This window comes from Odontomachus brunneus, unplaced genomic scaffold (genome assembly GCF_010583005.1).
Source record: "Odontomachus brunneus isolate Ranch 3 - 2012 unplaced genomic scaffold, Obru_v1 Obru_scaffold_040, whole genome shotgun sequence".
In the NCBI taxonomy this organism is placed as follows: domain Eukaryota; kingdom Metazoa; phylum Arthropoda; class Insecta; order Hymenoptera; family Formicidae; genus Odontomachus; species Odontomachus brunneus.
The window spans coordinates 232505-240575 of NW_022639490.1; the positions used below are offsets into that span (position 1 = coordinate 232505).

The window sequence follows — 8071 nt, forward strand, 5'->3', positions numbered from 1 at the left end:
TATATATATATATATATATATATATATATATATATATATATACATTCAGGGCCCACACATTGATAGACGTTACTTGTAACTTGCCTCACGTGAGATACTCATATGAGATACTCATATATTCACTCACGTGAATTTAGAGTTAGATTTGAATTTTTTACTTGAAACAAACAATATGTATGCAACATTGCATTTGTAATCGCGATTCAGCTGAAAAATTGACATCTATCTGTACATTCAAATCTGAGGAAATCCTGAGGAAATCCAAATCAGATTTCAAAATTAAACGTGACTCTTTGTTTAAGTGGTAATTACAGATATAATATCAAATATATTATACGACTCAACTCTAGAAAATTCAAATCTCTAACTCTGAATTAAAATTCGAATATCTTACATGAGGAAATTATTCAGGCAGATTTGCTCAGACTTAAATTTAGAGTTAGATGTCAGTTTTTCAGCTGAATCATTATTACAAATGAATCGTTATATTCTTAAAGATACAACACGAATTTTAGAAAATTGAGTTTTTTTGCCGGATTCCCTATTTATAACTTTTTGAAGCAAAAGAGTTGTAGTTTTAAAACCATTCGTTCTAGCGCGTAAACATGAAAAACAGAATGTAAAATATGACATTCTAAGAGGAACATAATCGACTACGAACTACGAATTTATTGAAATAAGAACAAGTTTTCAAAACAAGCTCGTACACCTTGACCGAGACCGTAACATTCTATATAAACATCCTACTCCACATACGTTGCTATTTTCTTTCATTATATTATCAGTCACTCTCTTTCTTTTTAAGTTTAAGTCTTATACACACATATTGTTTTTATTTATTTTCTCCATATATTTATCTCCTATAAATGATGAGTTGATACGCAAGTGTTAAGTAAGAAAAATGAATAGAAAGTGTACGTAAGAAAAATGATGAAAACGTGGTTATATTTTCTAAAAAGGACTGAGGTTTATTTTTTAAAATTCACTACATTAACTGGTGAGCATAAAAAATTATAAAATTTTCACGATAATGAGATAATGTAATTTATGGTTTCTTTATTTATAAAATAATAGTTCTCTGCCGCTTTTATCAATACAGGGTTTTTAGTCAATTTTTGTGTTTTTTTGAAACTCTCTAGAGTATACAGGATGGTCCACTTAAATCGAACACTTTGAATATTTCACTTATTTTGATACGGAAAAATGTTTTAGATAAAAGTGGAAGGGTGGAAGTATAAAATATTTCGTAAACTATTGATTTTCCGACAATTATACTTCTTAGTATTTTTATACATAAAATAAATAAAGGAATCATATTTATAAAAAAATCATAATTTCATTTAAAAAAGTGAAGGTGACCCTCATATCTTTTTAGCGCCTTCACCTAGAAAAAAAATGTGACCAAAACGTGTCCCCCTCGTCCTTCCACTTTCATCTAAATCATTTTTCCGTATCATCAAAAATAAGTGAAAATTTAAGGTGTTCGATTTAAGTGGGCCACTCTGTATATATAGATGGACTAAGTATCCTTTTAAAATATATGCCTATTCAAATATATAACATATCGCATACATTAACTGACGCAAATAAAAATTTCATAATAATTATTCGAGTCTGAATATTTTACTTAGACGCGAGTTTCAAGTAATGACCATTAATACGGGCCTGAAAGTGTATCTGAGACAAATTTTAGGTAACAGCTATTAATATGAGCTTATATCTTCGATACATGCCATTTGTGGACGTTTCTGAGATTTATTTCACTTCACAAGAGAGTTATAACGGCTTACTTCATCCTCGTCTCATACGCTTCAATTATTCTGGCTGTGACGCACAATCTTTCCTTGGAAGAAGATTGAGTAGCGAAAGTTTCTCTTCTTCTCACGGTGAGATGAAAAGTGGGAATTTTCGCATGCAGCCGCCGAAATTTCGCGTTCGAAGGGAAGTTTTTTCGGCACACGGACGGTCGCACAGAGGGTTGCAGTTGTGGTTCTCAGCAGAGATTCGCGTGGGATGCGAAAGGATGAAAAGCGAAAACTGGGAAACGTTCGCTGACAATCGCGCGATTGGCTGTCTGGTCGCGTTGCCGCGTTAACTCACGTCGGCACACGGAGACGCGTGGGAAATGGCTTTGTGCGAAGCAGAATTCTCCGCTCGTGTGTGGAATCGACTCACGGGAAGAAGACGCACGAAGTGTGCTGTAACCTTGTCGTAACACCGTTTCATTTGCAATTACGCAATGCACGCTTCTACCCGCGACATTTAACATGTTAATTCGCGGAAAATCTCATCCATCACCATTATGCCTGGGCAAAGAAAGACCGCGATGAGAGATTCTCTATTTTCTTCACTCTCGAGTACCGCTTTCAAGGAAGAAATAAGCATCCGCGCTCGCCGTCTCTTTTGATTTCCTCAGTGAAATGAATCCTCGAAAATTCGAAATACACCGAGGCAAAGACATAGGTTTTATTTTCTTTCTATTGTTTCTAGTAATAAACGCAATTTTCATTTATAAAATGATTGAAATAGAGCATATGGGCGGGCGAAGTAAAGTTGGCCCATAATTAAGAGTCGGCAGGAAGGTTATGGAAACCTTTCGCGCAGATTCTGGAACTACCAATCAGTGTACATGTTTTGTACGTTGCCTTCTTTATTTTGCGTTACTGAGCAAAAACCGGTACCAGAACAAGAGTTTTGCTGCACGTTCGTATTTTGGTTATTAATTATTTATTACAAGACAAATATATGGTTAACAAAGTCGTGGCGGGCATTAATGCATAGAATAAGTCGCCTCTATCATGTTTATGCAGTCAGTCACAATAATTAGTTGCTTGAGAAATTGTAACTTCGAAATTCTAAGATATAAGACATCTAGCCCCGATCTCTCTACTTACAAATAAACTTACATTCCGATTTCTTTCTAATTTGGCACAAATCTAGAAGTATAAAAAATATTTAGATCATATTTTTTCATTTTGGCTCACTTTGAGTTTCACGGGCAGTTTATAGCTTTTTAATGTTTTCACTCCTATCGTCAACAAGTACAACAAAAATGCATAAGAAATAAAATTGAATACAAGATATAGTTGAATAATTTTAACAAAATCGGCATAGCTGAGACATGAACCATTCTAAATTTCTTTAGCCGAGATTCCAATTGAAATATTTCAAATCTATGTTAAATTAGTCAAAAATTCTTCGTTCGAATCTCAGCCAAACTGAGAGAGAGGAATCCGGCAATTTTAATTAAAATTTTAACAAAATCAGCATAGCTGAGACACGAACCATTCTAAATTTCTTTAGCCGAGATTCCAAAATATCTCAAATCTGTACTAAATTAGTCAAAAATGGTTCAAATCTCAGCCGAGAAATTATTTATATAAATAATTTTTTTTTCAACTTTTTACATGTTTCGTTTAAACATTTTATTATTTATACAAATAATTTTACACATTTGACTTCATATTCATAATCAGCAAACCAAAAACGCCTATATTTTATATTCAATCTTATTTATTATGCATTTTTGTTGGACTTATTGATGATAGGAGAATATTAAAAAGCTATAAATTGCCCGTGAAACCCAAAGTGGGTCAAAATGAAAAAATATGACATAAATATTTTTTGTACTTCTACATTTTTGCCAAATTAGAAAGAAATCGGAGTGTAGGTTTTGGGTAGGTTTACTTGTTAGAAAACAAAAGTGTGTGTTACTACTATAGTATGCTTTTTCCTAAGTGTTTCGACAGTGACAACAGTTACTGACTCACACAATATATGCACATCTATAACGCAAATAAATTCGCGAGTACATCGTCAATTTCTCTACACTTCTCGGCGCGTCATATATCCGTTTCTTTACATAAATCTCGCGTTCGTTAATCGACGATGATGTACATCGGCATCCCAGGCGCGAGAACGTAATAATTGCAAAATGAATACGTAACGAGCGGGCCAGAAGAAGAGTCTGACGCACTCGCTCGGCGAGGCGAAAGAGGTGGGAAGCTGGAGGAGGTCGAGGAAGGGAAGGAAGAGCGGTGTACTTTTCCTCGACCCGTGCAATCGATCCTCGCGATCGTAACCGGCGCGCGAGCGCGAGTCGAGATCTCGCGGATCGCATAATTCGAAGGATACCCGCGTTTTATACGCGACCTCCTTGCCACCTCCGCGCCATTTCCGTCGGCGGGGCAGAAGGACGTGTAGAAAAGGAACGGCTGTCGCGGATAAACGGAAAGACAGCCCGCAGTGAGTCTCGCGCTCGCTCGAAAAAAATGTTGAATAATACAGTTATTAAATTATATAAACAAGTAACAAGAATAAACTCTCTATTGGTGCACACAACCGATATGTGAGAGAATATGATCCGATTGGCAGTTGCTTGCAAATGTTAGTGTGGCAATTTTTTGTATGTGCTTGCGTCAATAAATAATCATGCGTCCCCAGATAGCACAGAGAATTCAAAAAGAATTCTGTCGTATGTCACCAAAAAAATCACGGGAATATATAACGTCTAATTTGTGTTCGTATGATTTTTTTACCAGTGAGTAGTCATACGTCTTTTTGTGCGAAACAAAAAATCCAGGCTTTATTGATGTCTAAAATTAATTAAAAATCGTTTTTATTTTCTACTAGTTGCGTCTTTCTTACTCATATTTTAAAATTTGTGTACGTATGTGTCGGGGATATTTTCTGGACAAGATATACGCGGTGAATTACGTTAAACAATTTTGAGTCCCAATCATTAAATTACTAAACGCTATTATCTAAATTAATAAATTGATAGATTATGCGTTAATCGATATTCGTAAGGGGATACCATACTTGGAAATTTTACCGACAAAATACTGACTTATTTCCGCAAAATTTTGCGTCGTACTGGTTGCACAGAATTACAAGTACTTTTACACAATGAAAGTACGTGCAAAAATAAAGTGGCCATAGTTATGCAAGAATAATCCAACTCACATGAACGTATATTTCGAGAAAAATGAAGAGATGAAAACTGATATATAATTTTAAAAATGTAGACAGCACTGTTCTGAGGTTCTTCGCAGTCATTCAAGAAGTCAAGCATGATTAATTTTCTTCTCTTTAAGGATATTCATTGACAAGCGTAACCCTTAAAATATGGGTAAGAAAGACGCAACTAGTAGAAAATAAAAACGGTTTTTAATTAATGTTAAACATCAATAAAGCCTAGATTTTTTTGTTTCACGTAAAAAGTATGACGTATGACTACTCACTGGTAAAAAAATATAAAAACTAAAAAATCATAATTCTGTAGGTTGAATGATTCTTACATAACTTTGGCCAACGAGAGCATTGCTCAATATATATGACGAAAACGAAACGATAACAAATTAGAAAATTAATACCTCGAGTTGTCATTTAACGTAAATATTCGCCTGATGTAAATCTGCAGCTTGTACATATCAAACATGTGTTCGCTCCGCTGCCAAGGAAAATTTTACAAATACTGCTGTACCTTTACAACTGAATTTAGGAGCTTAACAATATACGAAAAGTTTGAAAAATTATTTCTACAGCGAATCATCTAACGTTAGATTTTAAGATCTCGTGTTTCACATTAAAAGAAAATTTATAACCAATAAGTTGTATAGAATGTGTTGGCTAACAATATTTATTTCTTTCCTACCGTAATTTATTTCTTATGCATCTCTCTAATATAGATTATCTTAGATCTTATTTTCCTCTCTAATATAAAAAGCAACAGAGATATTTTACAGACTGACGTTAAGTGACTCAGCCTGTACACGTGGTTAGGTTTCCTACTAAACATGGTGAAATACAAAACAGCACACGTTTATAAAAGATGCCTGTACACGTGCAAGAAATACGAAAAGAGTAGCGTGATCGTGTCAGCGCTTGTCTGGCATGTCGCTTTAACGATCGCCTCTTAACGTTATCGACACTTTCGGAGTTCTTCATTCACTTTGGCGTCCTTTTGAGCGTCGCACAAAATGCTGCCGGCTAAGGCAGCATTTTTCGCAGCGCTTCAGAAAATTATTGGATATCGCGGCGCGCACGAGTCATCATGCTTCGCTCATCCTCCTTTTCTCTCTTCTTTAGCGACTCATGCTGCTTTTTGCGCGGACACGACGCGTCGCGTCATCTTTAAAGGGGCGCGATAACTGGCGCGAATCACCGGTTACGCTCGTCCGAATCCTTTGAATGGCGCGAATCCCCGATTACGAAGAAAGGGTCGAGCTTATCGAGCTTATTGTGCTTCAGACCGAGCCCTCTCGCGCTGAATTCTCCCACCGAATTTTCACGAAATCACGATACAACGGAGTGCAATTTCACGCTCGCAATCTTCCGAGGAAATCCGCGAAGAGTAATCAATCAGAGCCGCTGAGACTAGAGCCTGGTCTCGATTTAACCCACACGTGTGGAAGTAATGAGATTGAGCAAAAAGGGAGAAAAAAAGGAAAGGAGAAACGGAACGGGGGGGAGTTTAAATTCCCGATAATGAGGATCTGCGGAGCTCCAATTTCGTAACGCGAATTCCTACGGACTCATTTATTTCTTGCGGCTAGGCATACAAGGCGCACTTTCCATCGCGTATATATTATTTATCGCGCATGGCGCGCTCATGAGTCAGCGGAGCCAAGATACCGGCGAGAAGCGTGCGTGTTCGCCCGGATCGCTGGCGAACAATGGGCGCGCTGCAGCCGCCGGTAATTATCTCGTCGTTAGCTCAACCGCCTTTTTCACTCCATGCGAGTCGCGGACGTGAGAAGCGGCCACTGTGCGCGAGGTCTCCCGAAAAGTACTGGGGAGATGGCTCGAAACCTGATTTTTAAGTCTCAGTTAATACTTAAACTCGAACCCGAAACTTTGCGAGGCCTCAAAATTCGGCCCGAAACTTGAAACTATCCAAACCTAATTGTGCTAATTTAAAAAAGAGACGGCAATTGTGCGTAAAACGGGCTTCTGTGTACACTTTTCAGTAAGAAATCAACTTTTCAACGCTTAAAACAGATAAATATTATAAATATGATTATTTTTATTGGTGAAAAATAATTTTGTCAACATTTTAATGCACAATTATCAAAAGGAGTATTTTAGGAACTAAAAACACAACAAATTCTTTTTAGAAAATCAAACTTTTGATCTTTTATACAAGAACTAGAAATTCAACAAGATTTTTCAGAAAATCGAGTCAAATCATTTTAAATATTTATTAAACGTAATTAGACAGAGAGAGAGAATATTAAATAGTATATTTGTTAAACATAATTAGATAGAATATTAAATATAATTATATGGAAACTGGATGAAATTATTTTAATTATTTTTGAATGTGAAAAATTAAATAAAATTTTGAATTCTTTAGAGTTTTTATCTATTTTCACCACTGAACTAAAACTTCTGAAACTGGCATTTCTGTCTCAAGTTTCGAGAGTTTCGAATCACAAAAATAGCGCGAAATTTCGAGTGTTTGGCACTTGAAGTATTTAGAGTTTCGAGGAATTTCGAAGTTTCGAATATTTCATCCCGAAAAATACACTTGACAATACCCGAGTGCTGAGTGTACTTTTCATTAGCCCGATATCGATTAATGACATTATCGCACGATAGGCGATATCGCAACGCAAATGAGTTGCAACGCAATATGAAGACACTTGATGTCGAATATGTTTCGTTTCGTTCTTAAGTTACTTGTAGCATAAAGTAAGTTTTTTTTTAAGAATTTGTTAAAATTTGTATTCTATATATAGATTTAAACATGATCTAATTATGTTGATACAATTATAAGTAGACTGATTGTTCGAAAACTGAGATATTTGCAATGTAAATTGGTATTTTTAACACGTATTCCCTGTGTCAGATTGAGAACATCATATTCTTAATTTTAATTGTCAAACAACATTTAGGACTTTAATGAAAAACTATTATAATATTAAAAGTTAATATTTTAATTAATATTAAAACCTAATATATTGATGTTATACGCAAATTTAAAAATTATTTCGTCATTTTGTTGTCGAGCTATCGCAATGAAAAGTTCATAATTTATAGTAATATTCGAAATACATATATATAAGCA

General features: G+C 35.3%; 1 protein-coding gene across 3 annotated transcripts in view; it reads right to left on the bottom strand.

The window, feature by feature from the left end:
* LOC116844219 overlaps positions 1–8071 on the bottom strand; it is an 84548-nt gene that overhangs the window by 59444 nt on the left and 17033 nt on the right. The gene's annotated exons all lie outside the window — the stretch shown is intronic.